The 8,864-nt window shown below is 33.9% G+C and overlaps 1 pseudogene; it reads right to left on the reverse strand.

Moving 5' to 3' along the window:
- Positions 1-1,702: 1,702 nt before the first annotated feature.
- Positions 1,703-8,362, reverse strand: LOC112805465 (pentatricopeptide repeat-containing protein At1g52640, mitochondrial-like; annotated as a pseudogene).
- Positions 8,363-8,864: the final 502 nt, after the last annotated feature.

Raw genomic sequence — 8,864 nt, forward strand, 5'->3', positions numbered from 1 at the left:
ATTCCTTGATTTAATTGCTCATGGGAAGAGATGAAGTGTGGTCACTGATTATACCACATGTATTTCCAAATCAAAGTGTTGGGAGGATTACATGTCACTATATCCGCCCAGATCCCAATTTGGTCCAACATGAGAAAGCATTTCTAGCATGATCTCCTCATCCCTTTTCCAAGGCTCAGAGGAGATCCAATTATGGAGAGTTTCTTTTCCAATACAACTAACCAATTGAATTAAGATCGAAAGCTTTCTAGTAAATCAAAAGAGAGGAAAGAAGAAGAGAATGAAAACTATAATTGATCCATCAAATTACAACAGAGCTCCCTAACCCAATGAAAGGGGTTTAGTTGTTCATAGCTCTAGAAATGGAAAATGGCAGAAAAGAATACATCCTTAGCTAAAAGTGCAGAAAAGTAAATATACAGAGGGTAGTTCTCCAAATTGCCAAGCTTCTCTATAGTTCAAAACTACTCCTATATATACTACTTCTCTTGATCTTCTAGTGAGTTCTTCAAGTCTTGGATGTGGGCCTTAGATCTTGAGTTGAAGCAGTTACAATCTTTAGTGGGCTCAGCTTGAAGAAATGTATGAATTAGGCATGGGCGTTAGTGAAGTTAACATTAAGTGACATTGTGGGTTCGAGAACGTTAGTGGCAATCACCTTTTTCACTAACGTTCCAACCCCATATAATTCACGTTAACTCCAACGTTAGTGGCACTAACGTGACCACTAACGTTGCCTTATTAACCTTCGCAAGCATTATTGGGACTCACCTTTCCCAATAACGTTGCCTTGTGCCCCTTGTCCCTACGTTAAAGTTCACGTTAGTGTAACTAATGTGGCTCTTAACGTGGGTATGCCTCATCTTCGAGAGCGTTAGTGGCACTCACCTTTGTCACTAACGCTCTAAGTGCCCCTACTCTCCACGTTAGAGCTCACGTTAACTAAGTTAACGTGGCCACTAACGTGGTAGTGAATGCCATCTCCAACGTTAGTGACAAAGGTGAGTGTCACTAACGTTGGCTCATCAATCTTAGCTCCACGTTAACTTTCACGTTAGTGGTCTTAACGTGACCACTAACGTGGGCAATGCTAGTTTGATCCAACGTTAGTGACAAAAGTGAGTGTCACTAACGTTGGCATTGTTCCTCTCTTCCACGTTAGAGTTCACGTTAACTAAGTTAACGTGACTCTTAATGTGGTTCATTGCCACATTTTGGAGCGTTATTAGTGTTCACATTTACCATTAACGTTGGAGCTTTCTTTGTCTCCACGTTAACTACCACGTTAACCTAGTTAACTTGGCAATTAACGTGGGCCTATGATGGCTTCGCAGGCGTTATTGGTGATCATTTTTCTCATTAACGTTGCAAGCTCTTCCCCATTCCACGTTAGTGGTCACGTTAACTAGGTTAACGTGGCTACTAACATGGTTCTTCCTTTCTTCCTTTGTCCTGAAATCAAGCAAATAAAGTGCATCAAAGCTCTAGTCAAAGTTATGAGATTATGCATCATCAATTTGTCATTCAATTCTTGCAAAATCCTCATGAAATCATGTGAAATTCACAATAGTTGCTTGAATCAAGGTGTGAGTGTATTTTCATCTAAAACTTGCGTTATTCTCTAAGAAATTGCATGAAACTACCTTAAAACAGTAAAGAAAATGTCAGTGAAACTGGCCTAGATGCCCTGGCATCATCAATCAATTCAACTAGCCATGCACTCTTAACATGTAAGGATGTTTAGGAGGCATATGCACTCTTCAATTTAAATTATACATTAGTTGATCATTACCCAAAGATATAAAATCTTCAATATGATCTCTGCTGTAAAAAATGGTGCCTGGTGTATTTCATCAACAACAGTTAAGGAGAAATAATTGGCCACTTCTTTAGTCACTTTCTATGTCTGTTTTATCATGCCTCAAATTATTAGGATATGCCCTATCACCATTCGTAATTTTTGCTGATTCTTGAATTGAACAGGAAGTGCTTTGCCTCATCTTAACAATTAGTATTTCAATGTAATCCAACAATCCCAACCCTAGGAGATGATTCCGCAGCAACTCAATAGTAGTATCGTAAGGCGGTATTCTTTCATCAATCATCATCTCGAAGTACTTACATGCCTCCTCTAGCTTTCCCTTTTTCTTGCATAAACCATGAATCATGACAGAATATGTAGACAGAGAAGGATAAAACTTATTCTCTCCCATGTTTTCCCAAATTTCAATTGCCTTGTCAAACCTTCCTATCCTAATCAGCAATTTCAGCACCATGTTATATGTATGGCGATCAGGAAGACAGTTATCATTCACCATTCTAAATGTCAACTTTAGAGCCCTATTGACCTCATAATGGTCACAGTGGTAAGTGAGTATCGCATTGTAACTCCAAGTGTCCGGTTTTACTCCTCTTGAAATCATTTCATCCAATAGCTGATAAGCTTCTTGCACCTTTTCATTCTTACAAAGTTTCTTTATAACACAATTGTATGTAAACACATTAGGCAAAAGGTCATACCTTCTCATTTTATCAAGAACCCTAAAAGCCGAATACATGTCATTTGCGTTGCAGTATGAATGAATGAATATTGAGTAAGTAAAAGCATCTGGCACAACTCCTTTTGACATGATATCATGAAAATACTGAAGCTTCATTGACATTACCTCCTTTGCAAAGGGCATCTAACAAATTATTATATGCAAGCAAATCCACTGGACATCCTTATTCAAGCATTGCATCAAACAACGCACGGGCCTTTCCTGAATCACCAATCTCACCCCATCCACTTATCAAAATGTTGTAAGTTTTAGCATTAACACAAAATAATTCTTAACTTGATCAAAAAAATTTTGAACTTACTTGATATGTTTCCTCTTGCATAAAAAGTACAACAGCTTATCAAAATCATGAACTGTTGGCTTTATTCTAAATTCATCCATTCTCATGAAAGATCGTATTGCTCCGTCTGACAAATTTGTCTGGCTATATGCTCAAAAAATGAGCCAAAACATCTCGCTTCTGATTTCACAAAGAGAATATTCTCTCATTTCTATGAGAAAATCCCAGAGTATGGCAAACTGTTTACGGCTTCCTAAGATATCCACCAAAATGTGGAAGCTCTCAACACTATATTGGAAACATGAAATTGATTTAGCCCAAAGAAAGAATCTGTGACATGGGAAGCTAAGATTCTTACACCTCTTCAATACCTGTTCAACCAAATTTGTAGATATTTGTGCTAAATATGGATTGAGAGACATTTCTAGATCATGGCGAGGATCTCGGTGATCACTTAGTACATGAGATATTTCATTCACAAGGTTTGATAATAATGGCCCAGAGACTTGTGTGGATGGGGAAGCGTGGGTGTGATAGCAGCGGGGCTTGTGATCAATAAGAGGTCGAAAGAAAGATGATAGGAGTATCGCATTGTAACTATAAGTGTCCGGTTTTACTCCGCTCGAGCTCCAATGAGAAAAGGGAGAGAAAGGATATGCTAGGACTAGATTTTTTTAATTTTCGGGTCAGCTTGATAAATTTTAGTGAGAGATTAGGCTTGAATTTGGGTTTGGACAGGGATAAGGGTTAGGGTTAGAAATTTTTTTTAATAAGGACTTAATTGTATTTTTAAATTATTAGGGATTAAAATGTCCACAAAATGAAAAGTCAAGGATATATTTGTCTTTTTATCAAAAAATTTAAATATAATTCGGTTTAGATTGTGTAAATCGATCGAAACAAACCGAATCTAATAATTATAATACGGACAATTGGGTTTATTATTTTTGCTATAATAAATCGATTTTATTCTGATTTATTAAAAAATAGCTTATTAACCGATTTAATAAAGATATCTAATCATATTATAACACGTATATGCGTCTTTAAAAAAAGATATTTTTTGTGTCTTTATTAAAGTGGTCTCCAAAAAACATATACACTTAGTAATATAAGAAAATATAGTTTCTCCTAATCAAAGAACCTGTCCTGTCTTTAGTCATTTGAGTATTACTAGTGGCCTTTACGTGCTGGATATAGCACATGCTTCAAATTTGGGTGTGGACAAACATGGATATTACTACTTGCACAACATGTTGAAGTTGAATAGAAATTTGCATTGACCGTGGGTGCACTCTGTTCAATTCTCAATGGAAGTTTTTGGGATTCGGCACCTCGTAAGTAGTTTCATATTGGAAGAGTGAAATAAAAAGAAGAAAGAAAACATGACATTTAAGCTAAGGCGTGGTTAAGTTTTGTCCTTTAATCAAATAATATTATATATTCTAAGTCTTTATACTTCATAAAGGGACAAGGTAAATGTGATGAATAGATTCTCGGGTTTTCTTCTTCACATGGATTAAGAAATTAAAACAAGAAAAAATCGAAATTGGTATCAAGAAAACAAAAGAGAGGTTAGGTGAGGTGCATCGACCATCATGCATGAACAAGGTGCAACATTAAGAATTAAAATATTGATCAGGAAGACGTTAAGGAGTTGCTTCCTAAAATGACGATGATGAAGACGAAGGACTTGCCTGTTTGGTTGGACACTTGAGACTTGAGAGAGTTAAGATTGGATTCTCATTATTGCTCGGGAATTGGACACTTGCCAACTTGCCAGTTGCGGCCACTTTCCGCGCAATAAAACATTTTCAGCTTGCCCATTTAGGCATTTAGGGTCTAATCGGTAAAGTTTATTGATAAGATATTTGTGTTTTTTCATAAGCATTTTTTTAAATGTTTGGTAAATATTTATTTTATATAATGGAAAATATACAAAAGGAGTGGCGTCTAATTTTTTCTTTAAAGTACTTTTTGTTTTATATATTTCATAAAAAATAATTTATTATTTTTAATAGTTAAATCCAATGCCTCTTAATTAAGTTATAATTTATTTATTATCTCAAGTAATTTCACTTTTATTAATTTCATACACAACAAATAAAAAAGCGAATTAATAGACATATTAATACTATTAATATACTAGTAAATATAATATGTTTGGTTTTTAATTTTTAAAATTAATTAGGAGTACTAAGAAAGTTTTACAATGATATTTTTTATAAAATATTTTGTGCTTTTAAAATTAAAAAAATTTAATATAATTTTATATATTAACAAATATTTAGATATATTTTATGCTTTATTATATGTAGACTTTATATGGTAAAATATTTATTTTTCAAAAATAAATAATTAAATTATTTTTTGAAATATAGCTTTTTAAAATTTGTAACAAATATGCTTAATAAATCGAAAAAAAAGTAATTTTTAACAAACATAAACTACAATAATTGTGTTTGATAAATTACTTTTAAAATTTAAAATAATTTTAATAAACACAAAACAATAAAAACAAGTATAGATATTTAATACTATATGAAGGTTTAATTTTAATAAATACAATAATTAGTTTTAAAAATTATTTCTTTTGAATGTATTTAAGAGCCATAAGCATAATCACAAGCACATGACAAATAAGTCATAGCCTGTTGGTCGACCAGATTAGCCTGCTAACAAAATATTTTTTATTTAAATAAATATATTAATTATTGAAATAAATAATTACAAAAATTATTATCGAAATTCATTCTCCAACTTTATCTTGTGTATCAAATATTACTTTATTGTCGCGATCTCTCGTACAACAAACAACCACATATCTATTATTATTAGACATTTTTGTCTAGTTTTTTAAGAAAAAACAAGAAAAAAGAAAGCATAAAATGTAGGTATGGAGAATATCAAAAATTGTCCATCCTTTTATAGTAGTTAAAAATTTATCTCACTATATCTTGTTTATACTATAAACGCATTAGTTTAACACGTATCTCATTTATACTTTAAACAACATATACACGTATCACGCGTACATGTTTTATCTTATTTACAGTGAGATTTATACAAATTTATCTCGATTACACTGTGAATAAGATAAAGTTGGAAGATGGATTTCGATAATAATTTTTATAATTATTTATTTCAATCATTAATTTATTTATTTAGATAAAAGATCCTGTTAAAAAAACAAATTAAGTATTAAATTTGACCTATAAAGAGTCCAATAACTCGCATATCACATAACAATATTCGTAGATATTGGTGGACGAGCCAACAAACGCATGCCTTTAATTTTATTTATTTATTTATTGTGACTGAAATAAACTAAACAAAGAAAAAGAAAACAAACAAAACAAAGGAATTACTTAAATAGAGGGACAGTCCCGTTTAAGACTACTTTTAAACTCCTCCCAAGGTGAAAGAAGTTCCTCATGAGAAAGTTGTAATTTCGTCGTCATCTTTGCCATAGTATCCGTCACCGTATTTGCATCTCCCATAATCAAATGAAAGTCAACACACCAATTTCAATACATGATATTTCTTATTTTAAACACCAATGGATCAATAAACCCAAAACCATCTTGGTGATTAGTAACAATATTAAATGTTTCCACACAATCCGTCTCACAAATAACATCTCGTTGACCCACATCCCAAGCTAAGAGATATCCTCTCCAAATAGCAAACAATTCCCCTTGAAGAATATTATTTTACTCTCAATCATTCCCAAACACCTCCTTTGCAAACTTCCATCACAATCTCTGATAACACAAGCAAAATCACTACTATCACTCGAACCAAGATAACTAGCATCACAACTAAACTTAAAAGTACCAATAGATGGGGATTCCAAAAACCATTTAGAGTAGAAGGAAGGGACATACGTTGTAATTCAAAAATATACCTAAGCTCATTTTCTGAAGTTAATGCCAGACAAATCACTTTTTTCGGAGGCCAAGTTTCATGAAGAATAAAGATGTCATTATTCCTTACTCACCATATCCACCAAAGCCCCAAAAGAACTTGAACAGATGCTCTCTGCTATGATACAAGAACCAGTTCTTCAAATCCAAAGGATGACAAAAAATATCCAACCTATGTCGTACAAGCTGAACTTTTGGACAATTCTAAATACAATGTAAAACCGATTCCTGACTAGAAAGACATCTTAGGTACCTATCCGATGACGACATCCCTCTTCTAAAGCGAAAACTTGCAGTAGGAAGAGCCTCCTTAAGACACAACCAAACCAAAAACTTATGCTTTTCTGAAACAAGTTGACGCTAAAGTCAAAGCCAATTCTCCCGCTCCTCCCAACCGAACAGCTTTTAGATTTTGAGATAAAGGAGTTTAATTTTTTTATTTTAATATACTACATTGAATTTGTTATTTAGACCATTTTTTTAATTATGAAATAATGAATTTTACAAGAATATTAATTTTTATTTTTTATTTAGAATATTTTTTTGCTATTGAAATACAATATACGAGAGATTAGATTGTAGAATTATTGTTCACATGTTAATTATCATTTTTTGAAGTCTATATTAAACTCAAAGTTTTCGATTTAAGTACTTGAAGTTACTTATTCTCATACTTTAATTTATACAATCTCAGTTTAAATAAAAATAATATTTCTAGCAGTTAGGCCGCCAAAACATGAGACGTAATACACTTTTAGAGTCGCATATTTGCCACATCTATAAACATATATCTTTTAAAGTCATTTGAAGGATGTTTTTTTAATAAATAAAATTTATTTACGCAACTAAATAATTTTAAAAATAATTATAAAAATACGTAGCATGTCTTATCTCATTTACAGTATAAACGAGATAAGACAGAACGAGTAACACGTGTATATCTTATTTACAGTGTAAACAAGATATTGTAAACTTGTCTCATTTACACTTTAAACGAGATAAGACTCGGCGCGTCCTATATATACATGTCGTTGATAGCAACGTTTCGGACCCCATTTCTAACTTTTCGACCATTTTTTCCTCTCTTCTATCCTTTTCTGACCATACTGTTGAGTAACTCTAAGATGGCGCGCACAAAATACACATGATCCGGACATCAATCGATTGAATGAGACATGGCACGTCGCCAGGACAGTTGACTTTACAATTAGTCTTGTTATCTTCATGTTTATGTTATCACATATATGTATAGACATCGTTCCATATTTGAAGAAGCCTGGCTTCGGCAACACGGTGCCTTTCAGGGACTTTGTCTTTGACAACTCCCTGATCACAACATTTGTAGAGCGCTGGCGTCCGGAGACCCACACATTCCACCTGCCACGGGGTGAGTGCACCATCACCCTGCAGGACATTGCATACCACCTCGAGCCCCACGCGCGCATGGGAAGCCAATGAGGGGTGCTTTCGTAATTTCTACAAATGGTACGACACAGAGACCTGGAAGTTGGTGGAGTGACTACTTGGTGCCAAGCCTCCAATGGTTCAGTAGCAGGGAGCGTAGATGAATAAGTATTTCTCCTTGAAGTTGACATGGCTTCGTGAGCGAGTCCAACATATGTCCGAGATCTAGACACCCTCCAATAGTATGCGAGGTGTTACATCTTGTTACTGATTGGGTGTTACTTGATGATAGACAAGTCGAACACTTTGCTTGTGTTTCAAATTTGTAACTCATTATGATGTTCCATAAATTGAATTCGTGTTATTCTTGCAACTGTTGATAGCTTGATAGGGTTTCCGCAGCAAAACAGGAACCAACATGAGCAGAGGATCTGCCAATGGCGTCTGTCACTAGACCAGTTACTGATTAATGAGGTTAGCAATAAGATATAACTCTCTTGTAGTTCTAAGAATTACTTATCCTTTAATTTAGCTTGTATTACAGATGATTATCTCATAACTTATGTTGCAGTTTGTCTGGACACCGTACGATGATCCTACACTGCAGGTTATGTGCTCACAGTGGATGCTGGATGAGGCATAGTGGGGACAAGGATGTCTGTTGTCCCCTTTGTCTGCTTCAATATTGTCGAG

Source organism: Arachis hypogaea, chromosome 6 (genome assembly GCF_003086295.3).
Source record: "Arachis hypogaea cultivar Tifrunner chromosome 6, arahy.Tifrunner.gnm2.J5K5, whole genome shotgun sequence".
In the NCBI taxonomy this organism is placed as follows: Eukaryota; Viridiplantae; Streptophyta; class Magnoliopsida; order Fabales; family Fabaceae; genus Arachis; species Arachis hypogaea.